Raw genomic sequence first — 19,202 nt, 5'->3', positions numbered from 1 at the left:
AATCTATCTGTTATTCCACAGTGTCTCTCCATGTGTTTTATTCTGTTGTATTCTCTCACAGTCTGTTTGATGATCAATGTTACATCTCACTCTCTGTTCTGGTGAAGATCAGAAGCAGTGATATCTGTTTACACCACCCGACAAGTCGGCCTGATGCTGTGCCTCGCTGATCATGTGGGGTTAAAGCAATTCTTCCAGTCAGTTAGTTCAGTTTTCATTTCATGAGAAATGTAGTCATCATGACTTCATCAGTGACCGAATGGTTCAGGTGTCTGAGTGATGTTAATCATGATGTGATGAAATGATTGTATGTTCCAGTCTTTCCGTGTTGGGTTTTCACACTGAGTAGAAACGTGTTGGACATGGTCTGGAAATGTTTCACACCGCTCCATTCCCAACTTCATTTACTTACAGAAGATATATTTCCATCATTCCACAGCTGGCTGCACAGCCAGAAGCTGTGCTGAAGGTGACAGCTATGCATCTGCAACTGACAAGGTGGCCGAGAGGTTAAGGCGATGGATTGCTGATCTATTGTGCTTTGCACACGTGGGTTCGAATCCCACCCTTGTCGCTAGTTTATGAGCTGTTTCGTGTATTATTTATGTTGGGTGAGCTTATTTGAAAAGTCAGCCTCGAAACATGTTCTTGTCAATGTCCAGACAGTGATTCCAGAATTGTTTATACTTTATTAAAATTGAGACAGACAATTGGAATTCTTCACCCAAACTGCACTGGAATGAAGATCAAATAGGGATCACGAAACGGAGCAGGATTTTTCCTCCCCTCCTTCCTTCCATCATTACTTTCTCTGGATTTGCACCAAGTGAAAGACAAATGGGAAAAGCAAATGGCGAGGGAGCAGATGCAGAAAATTATCCTTTGGCAAGAAATTTATTTTCAAATCTTCTTGATAGATTAAGTGAGTGAGCAATGCTTTGGCAGATGGAGTTTAAAATGAGGGGTCATCGACTACCGAAGATAGATCAGAGTGTTTTTTTGTAAGAGGTGAGATGTTAGAAACGGCGGAGGAGCAGAGACCCGAATACTGAATTAATAAAAGCTCGTGGACTGCTAGAAAATAATGTGAAAAGTGAACAGAATCTGAAGATTGGAACTCATGTTGCAGTGATATAAAGCTCTGTGCTCCTGAAGTAAATGTCCAAGCCCAGATTGTGGGGAATCTGTGGAGAGTGATTTGGTTTTTATTCATTATTGGGTGTGAGTATCGCTGATCAGCCGAGCATTTATTACCCATTCCTATTGCCGTTGAGAAGGTGGTGGAGAGCTGCCTTCTTGAACTGATGCAGTCCATATGGTGCAGGAACACCCACAGTGCTATTGGGGAGGGAGTTCCAGGATTGTGACCCAACAACAGTGAAGAAATGGCGATATCGTTCCAAGTCAGGATGGTGAGTGACTTGGAGGGGAACCTGCAGGTAGTGAGTTCCCATGCATCTGCTGCCCTTGTCCTTCGAGGTGGCAGTGGTCACGAGATTGGAAGGTGCTGTTGAAGGATACTTGGCGAGTTGCTGCAGTGCATATGGAGATGGTACACACTGCAGCCACTGTTTACTGGTTGTGGAGGGATTGAATGTTTAAGGTGGCGGGTTAGGTGCCGATCAAGTGCGCTGCTTTGTCCTGGATGGTGTTGAGCTTATTGATTGTTGTTGAGTGGGATGTATTCCATCACACTCCTGACTTGTGCCTTGTAGATGGTGGACAGGATTTGGGGTGTCAGGAGGTGAGATACTTGCTGCAGAATTCGTAATCTCTGACCTGCGCTTATAGCCACAGCATAGATGTGACTGGTCCAGTTACGTTTCTGGTCAAGATATTGATGGTGGGGGATTTAACGATGATAATGCTTCTGAATATCAAAAGGTAGATTTTTTTTCTCTCTCATTGGAGATGTTCACTGATTGGCACTTGTGTGGCCAGAAGGTTGCTTGCCACTTATCAGCTCAAGCCTGAATGTTGTTCAGGTCTTGCTGCTTGCAGGCACAGACTGCTTCAGTATCTGAAGAGTTGTGAGTCATCATCTAACATTCCCACTTCTGACTTATGTTGAAGAGAAAGTCGTCAATGAAACAGCTGGGATGTTTGGGTCTAGGACACTACCCTGAGAAACCCCTGAGGCAATGTCCTGGGCTGAGATGATTGGCCTCCACGAACCACAACCATCTTGTTTTGTGCGAGGTACGACTCCAGCAAGTGGAGAGTTTTCCCCCTGATTCCCAGTGACTTCAATTTTGCTAGGGATCCTTGATGCCACACTCACTCAAGGGTGGTTCAAGAAGGCAGCCCAACCCACCACCTTCTCAAGGGCAATTAAGGATGGGCAGTAAATGCTGGCCTGGCCAGCAACGCCCACATCGCATGAATGAATGAATAAAAAAGTGAAGTATCCCTTGTGTCATTGTTTTGGTAGAAAATATAACCCTGGTGGAATTGCCCCTCCCAATCACACCTCACTTCATAGAACATAGAAAATGGAGAAAATTTATGGCACAGAATGAGACCATTTAGCAATCGTGTCTGTGCCAGCTGAAAAAGAGCGATCCAGCCCAATCCCACTTTCCAGGTCTTGGGAATGGGATCTGAACAGATCTCAGAGCTCACATTATGTGAATGTTCTGTTGAAGTATTGGTGAGCTGATATACCAGGGGAGATTCACACTGTTAGACACAGTGTGAAATACATTCAAGTATTTATAAAACATTGTAACATGTGAGTAATATTCCCCATTGCTTTCTCAGCACTGATGGATTGTGAAGTGGGAGACAGCCAGAAGTCCCAGTGATCCACACTGACCCTCAGCTGAGAATGAAATGAGATAAAGTTCAATCTTCAGCAGCGAGTTGCTGCAGAGAGGTAAGAGTCCTGAATCAAGGAGAGACTTTCTCAAACTGCTGTTGAATCTCATTTCAAACACTCCTTGAACTCTCTGCCGAGGAATTCAGAGCTGGAGAATGCCTGTAAAATCAGCCTAAAAAGGAAATAAAAACACCCACCGTGGGGCTCAAACTCAAAAACTTGAGATTCAGAGTTTCATGCTTTCATCGACTGAGCTCACTAGGCCTGAGACAGTGTCCCCGTCCTGTCTGTTATTGGACAGTAAAGCTGTTGGCTCCATCCCAGGGGCTGAATTTGTTCTGTAAACCATGAACCAGCTTCCTCTCAAATCCCAGGTTTATCAATAAATCCTCTTACAAAATCCCCAAAGTGTGATATATTCCTCTCACTCAACCAGAATAAAAGTTACATCTTTTGCTCTTTTTACCTTCCAAACATTGACTTCTATTTTGCTCAGCATTTATTTCTCTCTCCTTTTTATGTTGTGCATTTCCTAATAAACATTTCATTTCAATTATTTATGAGGGATGAAATGAACAGAAGAGATTTTCTGCAATGGTACCAGGGGTGTGGGACAGAGCGAGTGGTTTGGATCTGGAATACACTGCCTGAGAATGTGCTGGAGGCAGATTCAATCGTGGCTTTCAAAAGGGAATTGGATAAACACCTGAATAGAGAAAATTTGCAGGGTTACAATGAAAGGGCAGAGGAGTGGAATTAGCTGATTTGCTCTTGCAAAGAGCTGCCATGGACATGATGGACTGAAGGGTCTCCTTCTGTACTGTAACCATTTGATTCCTTGATTCTAACTCTGTCAAAGTTGTTCTGAACTTGCTCTGCTCCAAGGAGAACAACCCCAGCTTTTCCAGTGTCTGCACATAACTGAAGTTATGAGGAACCATGGGGAACCCACTGTAAACCTTCCTCCAGACAGAAATACAACTGTTCACCACCACACTGTGACCCAGCTGTTCACAATATATATCAATGATTCGGATGTGGGGACCAAATGTACTATTTCCAAGTTCGCAGATGACACAGAACTAGGTGGGAATGTGTGTTGTGAGGAAGATGCAAAGCGGCTTCAAGGGGATTTGGACAGACTTCGTGAATGGACAAGAAAGTGGCACATGGAATATAATGTGCAAAGATGTGAGGTTGTCCACTTTGGTAGGAGAAACAGATGTGCAGATCATTTCTTCAATGGTAAGAGATTAGAAAGTGTAGATGGACAAAGGGGCCCGGGTGTCCTTGTCAGTGCAGGTGCAGCAAGCAATTAGGAAGGCGAATGACATGTTAGACTCTATCACAAGAGGATTTGAGTACAGGAGTAGTGAAGTCTTGCTTCAATTGTATATAACCTTGGTTGGACTGCACTTTGGAATACTGTGTGCAGTTTTGGTCCCCTTACCTTAGGAAGGATATCATTGCCATAGAGGGAGTACAACGAAGGTTCACCAGACTTGTTCCCGGGGTGGCGGGACTGTCCTATGAAGAGATTTTGGGGAAACTGGGACTGTATTCTCTAGAGTTTCGAAGAACGAGAGGTGATCTCATTGAAACTTACCATATATTTAAAGGGATAGACAGGTAGATGAAGCTATTTCCTCCGGTTGAGGAATCTAGAACCAGGGGACACAATTTCAACATGAGGGGAAAGCCACTTAGGACAGAGACGAGGAGAAATTTCTTTACTCAGAGGGTTGTGAATCTTTGGAATTCTCTACCCCAGAGGGCTGTGGAAGCTCAGTCATTGAGTATGTTTAAAGCAGAGATTGACAGATTTCTAAATGCAAATGACATAGGGGATATGGACATAGTGTGGGAAAAAGGCATTGAAGTGGATGATCAGTCATCATCATATTGAATGGCGGGGTTGGCTCGACGGGCTGAATGGCCTACTCCTCCTCCTATGTTCCTATCAGTCTGCTAATTTCATATCCATGTTTTCATTTTCCCTTTTATGACATGGGCTTCAGTTTTACTGGCAGTCTAGTATGTGACATCATCAAGAAGGTTTTCAATAAGTTAAATAAGGAGAAATTGTTTCCAGTGGCAAAAGGGTCAGTAACCAGAGGATGTATTTATCAGGTGATTGAGAAAAGAACCAGAGGCGAAATGAGGTCGGGATTTATACGGTGATGTGTTGTGATTTGGAATGCACTGTCTGATCAGGACTTGAAAGCAGATTCAGTAGTAACTTTGAAAAGCAATAGGGATAAATACTGGAAGGAAAATGTACAGATTACAGGAAAAAGCTGAGCATCAGAACTAATTGGATAACACAACCAAAGAGACAGCATTGACACAATGGACCAAATTGTTTCCTTCTTTGTGTATCATTCTATGGTTTTATGAACATAATGTTGGTACAATTGCCGAGTTGGAAGTGAAGTGAACCCAGATTCAGGGTATTCTAAGCACCAAACCCAAACCAACTGAAACAAAAACAAGAAATGCTGGATTCACTCAGCAGGTCTGGCAGCATCTGTGGAAAGAGAAGCAGAGTTAACGTTTCGGGTCAGTGACCCTTCTTCGGAACTGACTGAACAAGCCTGTTGTTTAATCTCTGTTTTTCACACCAGCTTCTCCTCGCTCTTTCTGTGTTTCCTGCCTGGTCTGTTCCTCTGACCTTCATTCCTGACACTCTATTGAGAATGGCCAACTCACTGCGCCTCTCACTCCCACCGTCACTCCACCCCTTCACCCACTTCCAAACCTCTCTGTTGAACAGTACCTCACTTCTGCTCCTCTGCTCCATTAAAAGAACAGGAAAACATTTTCAAACAGACATTTCCACACAGTGAACGTTTCAGTGAGACAAGGTAAAGAGCAGATTCATTCACTTTCAACACAGAGAGAGCAGCTCTCCCTGTTCAGTCTAAGGAGCAGCTGTAGTTTCACTCCCAATAGTCTTAGAGACATGGGCCAGAATTGTAAGGGACCGTTGGAGACGGGAATGGAGGCTGGGGAGGGGGAGGGGGGTGTATAAAATGGGGATGGAAGACGTTGGACCGGATATTTCTGTCGGCGGCTGACATGGAGGGCAGACTTCGCACATCCACACGGCAAGAAGGCATTTAAAGTATTTATGAGTCCAATTGTCAGCAATTTTATTCACTGGGTCCAATTGAATTAATAGCACACGGGAACCCTGGGGCTTCAGAGCCTCGCCTGGTTAAAGGAGGTGACTGGGAGATGGGAGCTGAGTGTTGGCTTCACTGGGAAGCTGTCGGGTGAGGCAGCGTAACTTGGCAGCAAGGGTGGAGGGGGAAAGGGCATCGGGAAACACTGTCAGGAGTGGGAGCCAATGTGCCAGCTCTGCAGGGTGAGCCACACAAGGGTGTTATTGGGGCAGTGCCACCTCATTGAGGGTGACAAATGAGGTAAATGTGGCTGGGTGTTGTTTACTGTGAAGGCCTTGCACTCAGGGAGGGGCAACCTGACATGGACGTCATTCACCCTGGATTCGAGGCTCCCATTGAAGAGGAGGAGGAGTAGAGAGGGAGGGAGGGAGGTGCAGGCACCAGCAGGGACACCACAGCAGCTTGGGGGCCCACAGGAGGGCCAGCCTCGAACAGGAGGCTGGAGAAGGAGGCAGAGGAACACGTCAGCCGAGGTTCAACTACCTGCAGATGTCCGAGTGACAGTGTCTCCGCAGACTGCGCCTCTCCACGGAGGTTGTCACTGATCTCTCTGCCATGATGCAGCTGTGCCCCATGGGACTTGGTGGGCACCTGATGCCAGTGTCACTGAAGGTCACCGTGCCACTGAACTTCTCCACCAGCAGATCATTGCGGGGATCCACTGGAGATATGTGTGGAATCTCACAGTCTGTGGTGAATCAGTGCATCAAGGAGGTCACCAATGTCCTGTTCAGGAGGGCCGGTGACTATGTGCACATCGATCCAAACAGTCACGCTGAGAGGGCTATAGGATTCGGGGCCATCGCTGGATTCCCCCAGGTGTAGGGTGTCATCGACTGCACCCATGTGACCATCAAGGCTCCTGCAGACCAGCCAGCAGCCTTCAACAGGAAGGGCTTCCACTTGCTCAGTGTGTAACTGGTCTGTGGCCATCACAAATGGATCCTACAGGTGTGTGCACAAATCCCGGGAAGCAGCCACAACGCCTGCATACCAAGGCACTCCCAGGTGCCAGAACCTTTCCGTGGCCCCATGCGCTTTCTGAGATGGATCCTTGGAGACAAGGGCAACCCAGTGAGAACATGAGTACTGACGCCTGTGAGGAACCCACACGATTCAGAGGAGAGGTACAACACCTGCTGCGGGTCAATCCGAGCGACCATCAAAGAGGCCATTGGTCTCCTGAAGATGAGATTCAGGCACTTAGATTGTTCCTGTGGAGCCCTTCAGTATGTCCCGGCGAGGGTCTCGCGTATCATGGTGGCTTGCTGTGCTCTGCACAATCTGGCATGACAGAGGGGTGAGGTGTTGACTCGTGTGGATATCATGGAGTGTGATGTCTCCTCTGATGATGAGGATGCGGAGGAGGATGCTGCCCAAGCAGTGCCAGATGAAGGACCTCAGGCACAGCAGGAAAGCCTCCATGAGATACACACAAGGGAGACACGAGACACCCGTATACATTCACGTTTCCTTTGAGCCTTACCACCTTCTGGAACAACAGCAATAAAGTCTTAGCTTTAAACAGCCCTGTTGTCACCTCCTTCCTTCTACACTACAGCGCCCAGGTACACATCGCACAGTGACAAGGCCAAAGCTTTGTGAACTCAGGGCTTGGTCCCTCACTTCCAGCCCCTTGGGAGGAAGGGTTGAAATGAAGTCCCAAAGGGCATCAACAATAGGAAGGAGACATAGTGAGAGAACATCATTTCTTTATTCTGTGTGACACCAAACACAACCCTATCCATCTGGAATGTACATTCACCCGTGAACCCCTCAGTGAATCTAGGTGCTCTTCTTAAATCTCTTCCGGGTGTTCCTACCTGCTACTCCCCCTGCTCTGTCAGCTGAGGTGGAGACAGGCTGCTGACCTTGCTGCTCCATGGCTTGGGATGACATTGGCGGCCGTCCTCTGCTGCCTGAGGCCTGGAGGGCCCTGGCACACTGAGGGCCTCCTGCACAGGTGCAGGGACCCCCTCTGTCATCGAGGATGATGGAGGTGCTGGCATCATTGGTGTCACTGGCAGAGGGACTTTGGAATTACCGTCCACACCAGGAGCACCCTGAGAGGGGCCCCCAGATGTAGCAGCTAGCTGCTCCTCCCCCTTATAAGACACACTTGTACCTCCCTGCTGACCTGAGAGGGACGTGGACCAAGTGGAGAGTTCAGGTGCCTCGCCCCCCCTCTCACCTTGTCACCACTGGATGGAGCTCCTGGACAAAGTGATGGAGTGCAGGTCTGTGCACATCTCCGGCAGCCACTGATTGATCGGCTGGATCTGGTTCTCCATGAGAGTCACCAATCTCTCAATGGAGGAAGCCAGACACACCCCCATCAGAGACAGTGCAGCACCCAAGGCCTGGATGGACTCCTCCATCGTCCGTGCTTGGGTACACATAGCCTCTGGCAACTCTGCCAGATGTTGCCTGACCTCTCACTGCAGCTGCAGCATTTCCCGTGTTGCTGGTGACACAAGAGGCACGTCATCAGCCTGGGGCACAGCATGGGCCTGGCCTCCCACAAACCACCAACTCCCAGTGGCCTCGGCTGTCACAGCCTCCGCCAGCTGCCCGGGCCTGTCTGTGATGTGCTCACCAGTTTGTATGCCAGAATCTAACCGCGAACGGATACCCACCAACGTGAGAGTTTCTGTGCTGGTGAAGGGTGCAGGGGAATGAGGTGATGGTGCACCCTCTGAGGCTCCCTCCTCCTCCTCAGACATGTCCGGCTGTCCCCCAGTCTCTCCAGCTCTTTGCTTTTGTCGTTCATCCGGGCCTTCATGAGAAAACAGGGACATTGAAGGGTTAGGGTCTTCCCATCATGACATTCCAACCACCCCTAACGTGCAGCTCCATTGATGCAGTGGTGAACAGATGAGCAGTGTGGCTCCTTTGCAGCAGATGCTCCCTTGTGCCCCAGGAGATGTTCACTCACTCTCTTGGGTAGGTGTCCCTGTCTCTCCATCAGCTATGGAGCAGCTGCTTTGCTGCCCTGCCTGTTCCATGGCCTCCTCCTCCATCGGGATGAGGACATGGAGATAAGGCATCCACCGCTGGTCTTGACACACTCTTTCAAATTGTGGGATGTCTTCTCCTACAGACACAATGATGAACAAAGTTAGTCTCCCAGCGGGGACAAGCCCAACATCTCTGATGGTGATAGTCCAGCAGTCCATGATGGGGACACACGTATTCCTCCTGCATGTGGCCCCTCTCGAGGGACTGTGTGAGTTTATACAATGACTGACGTGCACCTCGCACCGAGATGAAGCCAAGCCTCAGGCAGCATGTCCTGCTGCCCTTCCCCAATACACATGACTGGGTGGTCACTCCCTTTCCACCAAACACTCCCTCTCACTCTGCCACATGCAATGTCCAAAGGGTCCAAAGTGTTTTGAGTTTTCGCCTGAGCAGCCTGGATCCGGTCATTGACCCACTTCCTGTACTGGATCCATGTTCTGGGGGTGACACCACGTCTGCTGACCTCACCGACTATCTTCAGCCAGCTTTGCTTGGTCAGGTGGGCAGGTCTCCACCTCCCATCCCTGGGGAAGAGGATGTTCCACCTTTCTCTTGCCACCTGGAGGAGAACCTGCAGGGAGGCATCGCTAAACCGTGGGACCATGGTCACTGCAGGCTCGCATTCAGCTCCTTACTCAGCAGGCAGCAGAGGCAGCAGAACGGGTGCTGGGGCATCAGAGGCAGCAGAACGGGTCCTGGGGCATCAGAGGCAGCAGAACGTGTCCTGGGACAGCAGAGGCAGCAGAACGAGTTCTGGGACAGCAGTGACAGCAGAACGGGTCCTGGGGCAGCAGAGACAGCAGAACGGATCCTGGGGCAGCAGAGGCAGCAGAACTGGTCCTGGGGCAGCAGAGGCAGCAGAACGGGTCCTGGGGCATCAGCGGGCTCTCAGGAAGACACTCCTTTAAACCAGGCAGCAGTGAATGCAGGGTTGGCAGCCCTTTAAATATGGTGTCAGCACCTGCCGTTGTGTCAGATGTCGGTGCCATCGGTGCCTTGTTCCCTGCCTCTGGTCCTTGTTTACATGGGCCCCACGCCTCCCCTTCATTAATTGGTCGGCTGCTCCGTGTTCGGAGTCGGTCGGCCACATTTCACTCGTGTGGTGATGACACCCGCTTCCGGTGCCTCTGCCGAGAGCCGCACCGTTAGTTTAAAATTCAGTCCATGGGGTCAAGAGTGGAAAATCTCCCCTCTGATTCTCTCTACTTAAACTGATGGAGACGCCAAATTAAAACTGATGAAACCAGGGATTGTATCCTGGTTCTTCAATCTAGTGTTCTCCCAACTGAGCTATTCCATCCTCACTGTGAACTCATCTTCATTGGAGACAAATATAACTCCAGGTGGAATTTGCCACCCGTTCATTCCTCACTTCAGGGGAATGGGACCCGACCAGATCGCGGAACTCAGATTATGTTAATGTTCTGCTCTTGATATCTTAATATTATCTTGCGTTTGAGCCACTTTTAATCAGGTTTACAAACAAATTCTTCCATCATCCCTTCTCCCACATTCTCTCTCTCTCATTCATTCTTTATTCCTCACAATCCAGAAAGGGTTAGGAATCAGAGCTCACCTCCAAACCCTCTGCACACAGACCTCTATCTGTCACCCTGTTTGATCCAAGATCCAAGAGACCAGTCAATAAATTACACTCTTTATAAACACAGAAAGCTGCCTCACAGTGTTGGACACAGAGTTAAATACACTGAAGTCTTTTGAAAAAAGTTCATCTTATGGGTTGTATAATGATGGAAATATACCTTCTGTAAGTAAATGAAATAGGGAATGGAGCGGTGTGAAACATTTCCAGACCATGTCCAACACGTTTCCACTCAGTGTGAAAACCCACCACGGAAAGAGTGGAACATACAATCATTTGATCACATTATGATTAACATCACTCAGATGCCTGAATCATTGGGTCACTGCAGCTGGCTGCACAGCCAGGAGCTGTGCTGAAGGTGACAGCCATGATTGTGCATCTGACAAGGTGGCTGCAAGGTTAAGGTGATGGACTGCTAATGCATTGTGTTCTTCATGTCTGGATTCAAATCTCATCCTTGTTGTTAGTTTGTGAGCTGTATAGTTCCTTTATTTCTAATGGGGGACTTTTTGCATAAAGTCAGCCTGGAAACCTGTTCTTGTCAATTTCCAGACGGTGTTTCCAGAATTGTTTATATATTATTAAAATTGAGATAGACTATTGGGATTCTTCACCCAAATTGGACTGGAATGAAGATCAAATTGGGATCACAAAACGGAGCAAGATTTTCCCTCTCTCCCTTCCTTCCATCTTTATATTCTCTGGATTTCCACCAAGTGAAAGACGAATGGGAAAAGCAAACGGCGAGGGAGCAGAAGCAGAATATTATCCTTTGGCAAGAAATTTATTTTCAAATCTTCTTGATAGATTAAGTGAGTGAGCAATGCTTTGACAGATGGAGTTTAAAATGTGGGGTCATGTAATACTGAAGAAAGATAGATCAGAGTGTTTTTTTGTAAGAGGTGAGATGTTAGAAACTGTGGAGGAGCCGAGACCCGAATACAGAATTACTAAAAGCTAGTGGACTGGGAGAAAATAATGTGAAAAGCGAACGGAATATGAAGTTTGGAACTCATGTTGCAGTTATATAAAGCTCAGTGCTCCTGAAGCGAATGTCCAAGCCCAGATTGTGGGGAATCTGTGGAGAGTGATTTGTTTTTTATTCATTCTTGGATGTGAGTATCGCTGATAAGGTGAGCATTTATTACCCATCCCTAATTGCCCTTGAGAATGTAGTGGTGAGCTGCCGTCTTGAACTGCTGCAGTCCATGTGGTGCAGGAACACCCACACCGCCGTTGGGGAGGGAGTTCCAGGATTGTGACCCAACAACAGTGAAGAAATGGCGATATAGTTCCAAGTCAGGATGGTGAGTGACATGGAGGGGAACCTGCAGATGGCGAGTTCCCATGCATCTGCTGCCCTTGTCCTTCGAGGTGGTAGAGGTCACGGGTTTGAAAGGTGCTGTTGAAGGATACTTGGCGAGTTACTGCAGTGCATATAGAGATGGTACACACTGCAGACTCTGTGTACTGGTGGTGGAGAGAGTGAATGTTTAAGGTGGTGGGTTAGGTGGCGATTAAGTGGGCTGCTTTGTCCTGGATGGTATTGAGCTTCTTGAGTGTTGTTGAGTGGGATGTATTCCATCACACTCCTGACTTGTGCCTTGCAGATGGTGGACAGGTTTTGGTGTATCAGGAGGTGAGATACTTAGTTTAGTTTAGAGATACAGCACTGAAACAGGCCCTTCGGCCCACCGAGTCTGTGCCGACCATCAACCACCCATTTATATTAATCCCATATTCCTACCACATCCCCACCTGTCCCTATATTTCCATCCCACCTACCTATACTATAGGACAATTTATAATGGCCAATTTACCTCCCAACCTGCAAGTCTTTTGGCTTGTGGGAGGAAACCGGAGCACCCGGAGAAAACCCACACAGACACAGGGAGAACTTGCAAACTCCACACAGGCAGTACCCAGAATTGAAACCGGGTTGCTGGAGCTGTGAGGCTGCGGTGCTAACCACTGCGCCACTGTGCCACCCCCAGAATTCCTAATCTTTCCCACTTGCTGCAGAATTCCTAATCTCTGACCTGCGCTTATAGCCGCAGCATAGATCTGACTGGTCCCGTTTAGTTTCTGGTCAATGGTAACCCCCAACATATTGATGGTGGGGGATTCAGCGATGATAATGCTCTGAATATCAAAAGGTAGATTTTTTTCTCTCTCTCATTGGAGATGTTCACTGCTTGGCACTTGTGTGGCCAGAAGGTTGCTTGTCACTTATCAGCTCAAGCCTGAATATTGTTCAGGTCTTGCTGCTTGTAGGCACAGACTGCTTCAACTGAGGAGTTATGAATCATCACCTAACATTCCCACTTCTGACTTATTTTGAAGGGAAAGTCGTCAATGAAACAGCTGAGGATGTTTGGGTCTACGACACTACCCTGAGAAACTACTGAAGCAATGTCCTGGGCTGAGATGATTGGCCTCCACGAACCACAACCATCTTGTTTTGTGTGAGGTACAACTCCAGCAAGTGGAGAGTTTTCCCCCTGATTCCCATTGACTTCAATTTTGCTAGGGATCCTTGATGCCACACTCACTCAAGGGCAATCACTCTCACCTCTCCTCTGGAATTCCACTCTTCCATCTCTGTTTGGACCAAGCTGCAATGAGATCATAACAACATAAGATCAGAACAACTAGTAGCAGGAGTAGGCCATTTGGCCCCTCGAACTTGCTCCGCCATTCAATAGGATCATGGCTGACCTGATCATGACCTCAACCCCACTTTCCTGCCTGCCCACATAACCCTTGGCTCTCTTGTAGATAAAAATCGTGAAGACATTCAATGACCCAGCCTCCACTGCTCTCTGCGGTAGAGTATTCCAAAGATTAATGACGCTCTGAGAGAAGAAATGCCTTCTTAAATGAAAAACCCCTAAATCTGAAACTGTGTCCCCTAGTTCTAGATTCCACCACGAGGGGAAACTTCCTCTCAGCATCTACCCTGTCAAGTCCCCTCAGAATCTTATATGTCTCAATACGTTCATCTTTCATTTTTCTCAACTCCAATGAGTATCGGTCCAACCTGCTCAACTTTCCTCATACGACAACCCCTTCATCACTGGAATAAATCTAGTGAACCTTCTCTGAACTGCCTCCAATGCAAGTATATCCCTCCTTAAATAAGGAAACCAAAACTGTACACAGTACTCTAGGTGTGGTTTCACCAGCACCCTGTACATTTGTAGCAACACTTCTCTTCTTTTATACTCCATTCCCCTTGCAATAAAGGGTAACATTCCATTTGCCTTCCTAATTATTTGCTGTACCTGCATGGTAACTTTTTGTGATTCATGTACGAAGACACCCAGATCCTTCTACACCGCAGCATTCTGTAATCTCTCACAATTTAAATAATATTTTCCTGTTCTATTCTTCCTACCAAAGTGGATAACCTCACATTTTCCCACATTCTACTCTATCTGCCAAATTATTTCCTGGAGCTGAGAGACCCTGGCAGAACCTAAACTGAGCATCGATGAGCAGATTATTGTTAAGTGTGTGGTGCTTGATCGCACTGTTGGTGACATCTTCCATCACTTTGTTGATGATTGATAGTAGACTGATGGGGCGGCAATTGGTCAGATTGGATTTGTCCTGCTTTTTTACGGACAGGGCACACCTGGGCAATTTTCCACATTGTTGAGCAGACGCCTGTGTTGTCGCTCTACTGGAACAGCTTGGCTGAGGGCGCAGCTAGTTCTGGAGCACAAGTCTTCAGTACTAGAGCTGGGATGTTTTTAGGTCCCATAGTCTTTGATGTACTGAGTGCCCTCAGCTGTTTCTTGCTATCATGTGGAGTGAAGCGAATTGGCTGAAAACTGGAAGATGTGATGCTGGGGACCTCAAGAGGCCGAGATGAATCATCCACTGAGCAATTTCTGACTGAAGATGGTTTCAAATGCTTCAGCTTCATCTTTTGCACTGACGTGCTCGGCTCCACCAACATTGAGGATAGGGAAGTTTTTGGAGCCTCCTCATCTGGTTCGTTATTTAATTGTCCTCCACCTTTCATGACTGGATCCCTAGTTTCTCAGGGCAGTGCCCTAGGCCCAACCATCCTCAGCTGTTTCATTGATGGCTTTCTCTTCAACATAAGTCAGAAGTGGGCATGTTCGCTGATGATTGACAACTCCTCAGATACTGAAGCAGTCTGTGCCTGCAAGCAGCAAGACCTGAACAACATTCAGGCTTGAGCTGATAAGTGACAAGCAACATTCTTTGATCTGATCCTGAGGGAGATAACCGTGCGTGGAGCGGCGGGATGGATGGAGGGTGACTCTGAAGAGGGTGTCTGAGCCTGGAGGGAAGAATCTGTGGAGAGTGGTCCTCAAAGGATGTCCGTGTCTGGAGATTTAGGATCTCTGAAGAGGGTCTCCGAGCCCATAGTGCTGGGATGTATGGAGAGTGATCCTGAAGTGGGTGTCCGAACCTGGAATGGCGGGATCTGTGGAGAGTGATCCTGAAGTGGGTGTCCGAGCCTGGAGTGGCAGGATCTGTGGAGAGTGGTCCTCAAAGGATGTCCGTGTCTGGAGATTTAGGATCTCCGAAGAGGGTCTCCGAGCCTGTAGTGCTGGGATGTATGGAGAGTGATCCTGAAGTGGGTGTCCGAACCTGGAATGGCGGGATCTGTGGAGAGTGATCCTGAAGTTGGTGTCCGAGCCTGGAGTGGTAGGATCTGTGGAGAGTGATCCTGATGAGTGTGTGTAAACCTGGAATGGAAGCTTTCGGTGGAGGTACAGGAAGAGGCCATTCATTCCCAGCATTTTGTAAAGGTTTAGCATAACTTATATGCTTTTACTCTATGCCTATATTAATAAATCCAAGTGTCCTGTTTGCTCTTAGTTACCTTTTCAATCCTTCTAACATTGGTGTACATTGTCTCTCTGCTACTGCACCCACTTTAGAATTGTCATGTTTCATTTATATGGCCTCTCCTCATACTTCCTTCCAAATTGTATCACTTCACACTTCTCTGTGCAAAATTTCATCTGTTATGTGAAAGCCGATTTTACCAGTTTTTTTTAAGTTCCCCTGAAGTGTGTTACTATCACTGGCATCGGACAAAATTCCTGAGCATTCTTTGATGCTATCTCCATAGACAGAGCAATCTTCCGCGAGCTCAAATGTAGGATTTTGTGTGTTTAGTATCTTATTTCACCCACCAATATAAGCACAAATATGTCACGTAAATCTTGTTCACTGCAGTCCCTGCTGCTGTTTGCTGCCTATATTTACAGACCTTTATCTCAACCTCATCACCATGTTCTCTAATATATTCAGGGGGCATCAGCAGAGAAAATGTACACCAAGCATGGCAAGTGCAAGGAAATGTTTATTTATGTCATGATGTCATGAATATAATATACAAATACATTACATGTGTGAATCATCAAGATGTGTCTGAATAAATGGAACCCCGTTACTATAAACACTGTCACTTTTCAATGTTTAGTGGACAGGTTTGACGGCTTGATGTGTGTGATTCCCTCATTAATGTGTTTGCAAAAAGTTCGGGGAAAGACGGAGATATGAATAATTTATAGGGAAATTTTTTAAGCATATCTCCACATCTCTCACTCACAAAGATCTGCAAACACATGGATTCCAAAAGAACCTGAGTACAAAATCGCCAAAAATAAACACAGCCAGAAAGTCTTTCAATAACCTGTAGCTCAGGGAAAGTGCATGATGTTATGGAAGTGATTCTGTTTCTTCTGTTAAAATATTTTTTGAAGAACTCATAATCAAACTGAATAAATGTAGGACCAGTTCTTTTTCAAGAGAGCACCAAAAGAGCCAATTTGGCAACTATGTTTATTGTTTTTCACATAATTCAAGTTAAAAATAGAACAGAAACCATGGTAACAGGGAGATGTGGTTAGTGAAGTCATTTGCGCCCCTTGATTGGACAAGCTCGGCAGCAGCAACATACAACTAAGACAGCAGAAAACTCACAAGCTTTTGGTTGTAGAGTCAGTGTGTTTTACCTGCTGGAGTGAGCAGCTGATAAAGTTAGCCTGAAGAAGTGTCAAGGAAGGAGAGAAGACCACAACCCAGCTTGTTTTCCAGAAAATCTTTAAAAGATCCTGAGAAGTCCAGTGTGTTAATTCATCTTGTCGCATGTCTTTGAAGAAGGCCTGCTAAAATTAATTCTCAGTGCCTTCTGAAAAGAACTGTTCTAAAATACCCTAGTGACCTGTCTACGTATACTCAGAAGTTAGACTGTATTCCAGTTTTGGAGCAACGTATCTCATCTGATGTTTTCTTCAAAAATGAGCAAGTAAACAGCCCAAGAGTTTTTTTTTGTGCTTGTAACAAAATTTTAAAAATTTTAAAAAAACATCCCTTTTATCTTTTCTGTTAACCGGTGTATGTGTGTGTGCGCATGTGGCTCGAAGATTTTTTAAAAAGACTTTAAAAGTAAAGGTGAAAAGGGAACTTTTAAAATTTCCACCTGTGTGTTTATGTTTTACTTCATGACTAGTTCAAACTTGTTCTACAATAAATGAATCATTTTGTTGTTCATTAAAGAAATCTGGTCAGTGTCTTCTATTCTGGGAAAAATAGAGTATATGATTGACTGTTTCAGTAAGTGGGAAAAGTTGAAATAGATGTTGTGACCTGTGGAGAAGTGGGATGAGAATAAAGAGTGCCCTCCTCTGCCCTTAGTTGTCACAGCATTTGTGATCTGGCTCAGTAGCTTCGTTGGCTCGAGTGTTTGTCCAATAATCAGAAAATCGTGGATTCATATCCTTGCTTCAAAGGTTTAGCTATCAATCGTTTACATCTGTTTTCCTGTGAACTTTAACTTTTCATCTGAATTTTATTCACACAAGAAAACAGCTCAGTGGTTGCCTTTATGAAGGATGTCAGTTTGGAATGGCTGTTCCTCCTTGTACAAATGTTCAGTGCTAATATTTCAACGGCAACTCAATCGCCTACAATTTCTTTGAGAGCAATGTGTTTGCAGTTGCATTTAAGCTGGAAAACAGCTCAACATTAATCTCACTGAAGGAAAGTGTGACCGTGTTGTATGTTTCAGACTGTTCGTGCCGTTTTGTGTCTTTTTTAACCAAGACTATAACACGACGCAAAGGGGAAGGTTGATCCGAGGTTTAGAATATATTATTCAGTCAGGAGCAAGAAAAATCAAAAGGAACAAAATAAGAAAACCCAGTCCACAGATTTGAGAATCTGTAGATCCGCTTTGGGAAAGTGAATCAGAGCAGAATGAAGGGTGAACTGTCCGACTGCCCAGAAGAGATGAAGACACAGCTCAGTCGGCACGTTCCCCTGGTTTATGATGCTGGAGCATTCCTCACACAGAAATTATTCAATCAATACTCATCTGCCAAGTCGGTCTGAGGCTGTACCTCTCTGATCATGTGGAATTAAAGCAATTCTTCCAGTCAGTTGGTTCAGTTGTCATTCAATGAGAAATTCGGTCATCATGACTTCGTCAGTGACCTCATGGTTCAGGTGTCTGAGTGATGTTAATCATGATGTGATGAAATGATTGTATGTTCCAGTCTTTCCATGGTGGATTTTCACACTGAGTCGAAACGTGTTGGACATGGTCTGGAAATGTTTCACACCGCTCCATTGCCAACAGGCCATGACCTGATGTGATGGAAATTGCATTTACTTACAGAAGCTGCATTTCCGTCATTGCACATCTGGCTGCACAGCCAGGATCTGTACTGTCCAAACAGCTGACAAGGTGGTCGAGAGGTTAAGACGGTGGCGTGCTAATGCATTTTGCTTTGCATGTGTGGGTTCGGATCCCAATTTTGTCATTAGTTTATGAAGTGTCTGGGACATTGTTGTGGGGGAGCTTTTGTGGAAAGTTGGCCTGGAAACATGTTCTTGTCAATATCTCACTGGTGATTCCAGAATTGTTTATACTTTATTTAAATTGAGACAGACAATCGGAATTCTTCACCCAAATTGGACTGGAATGAAGATCAAATAGGGATCACGAAAAGGAGGAAGATTTTTCCCTCCCTCCTTCCTTCCATCTTTACTTTCTCTGGATTTACACCAAATGAAAGACGAACGGGAAAAGCAAATGGCGAGGGAGCAGAAGCAGAACATTATCCTTTGGCAAGAAATTTATTTTCAAATCTTCTTGATAGATTAAGTGAGTGAGCAATGCTTTGGCAGATGGAGTTTAAAATGAGGGGTCATCTAGAACCTACGAAAGATAGATCAGAGTGTTTTTTATAAGTGGTGAGATGTTAGAAACTGGAGAAGCAGAGACCCGAGTGCTGAATCACTAAAAGCTAGTGGACTGGTAGAAAATAATGTGAAAGGCTAATGGAATCTGAAGATTGGAACTCATGTTGTAGTTATATAAAGCTCTGTGCTCCTGAAGTAAATGTCCAAGCCCGGATTGTGGGGAATCTGTGGAGAATGATTTGTTTTTTATTCATTCTTGGGTGTGAGTATCGCTGGCAAGGCTGGCATTTATTGCCCATCCCTAATTGCCCTTGAGAATGTGGTGGGGAGCTGCCTTCTTGAACTGCTGCAGTCAATGTGGTGTAGGAACACCCAC

General features: G+C 46.2%; 1 non-coding gene across 1 annotated transcript; it reads left to right on the top strand.

Moving 5' to 3' along the window:
- The first annotated feature begins 492 nt into the window (after positions 1–492).
- Positions 493–574, top strand: trnas-gcu (transfer RNA serine (anticodon GCU)). Its single transcript has one exon. It is a non-coding gene; the product is annotated as a tRNA-Ser (tRNA).
- Positions 575–19,202: the final 18,628 nt, after the last annotated feature.

This window comes from Heterodontus francisci, unplaced genomic scaffold (genome assembly GCF_036365525.1).
Source record: "Heterodontus francisci isolate sHetFra1 unplaced genomic scaffold, sHetFra1.hap1 HAP1_SCAFFOLD_121, whole genome shotgun sequence".
Lineage (NCBI taxonomy): Eukaryota > Metazoa > Chordata > Chondrichthyes > Heterodontiformes > Heterodontidae > Heterodontus > Heterodontus francisci.
Note: the sequence above shows the minus strand (reverse complement) of the source record. Positions and strands in the feature narration are given on the sequence as shown.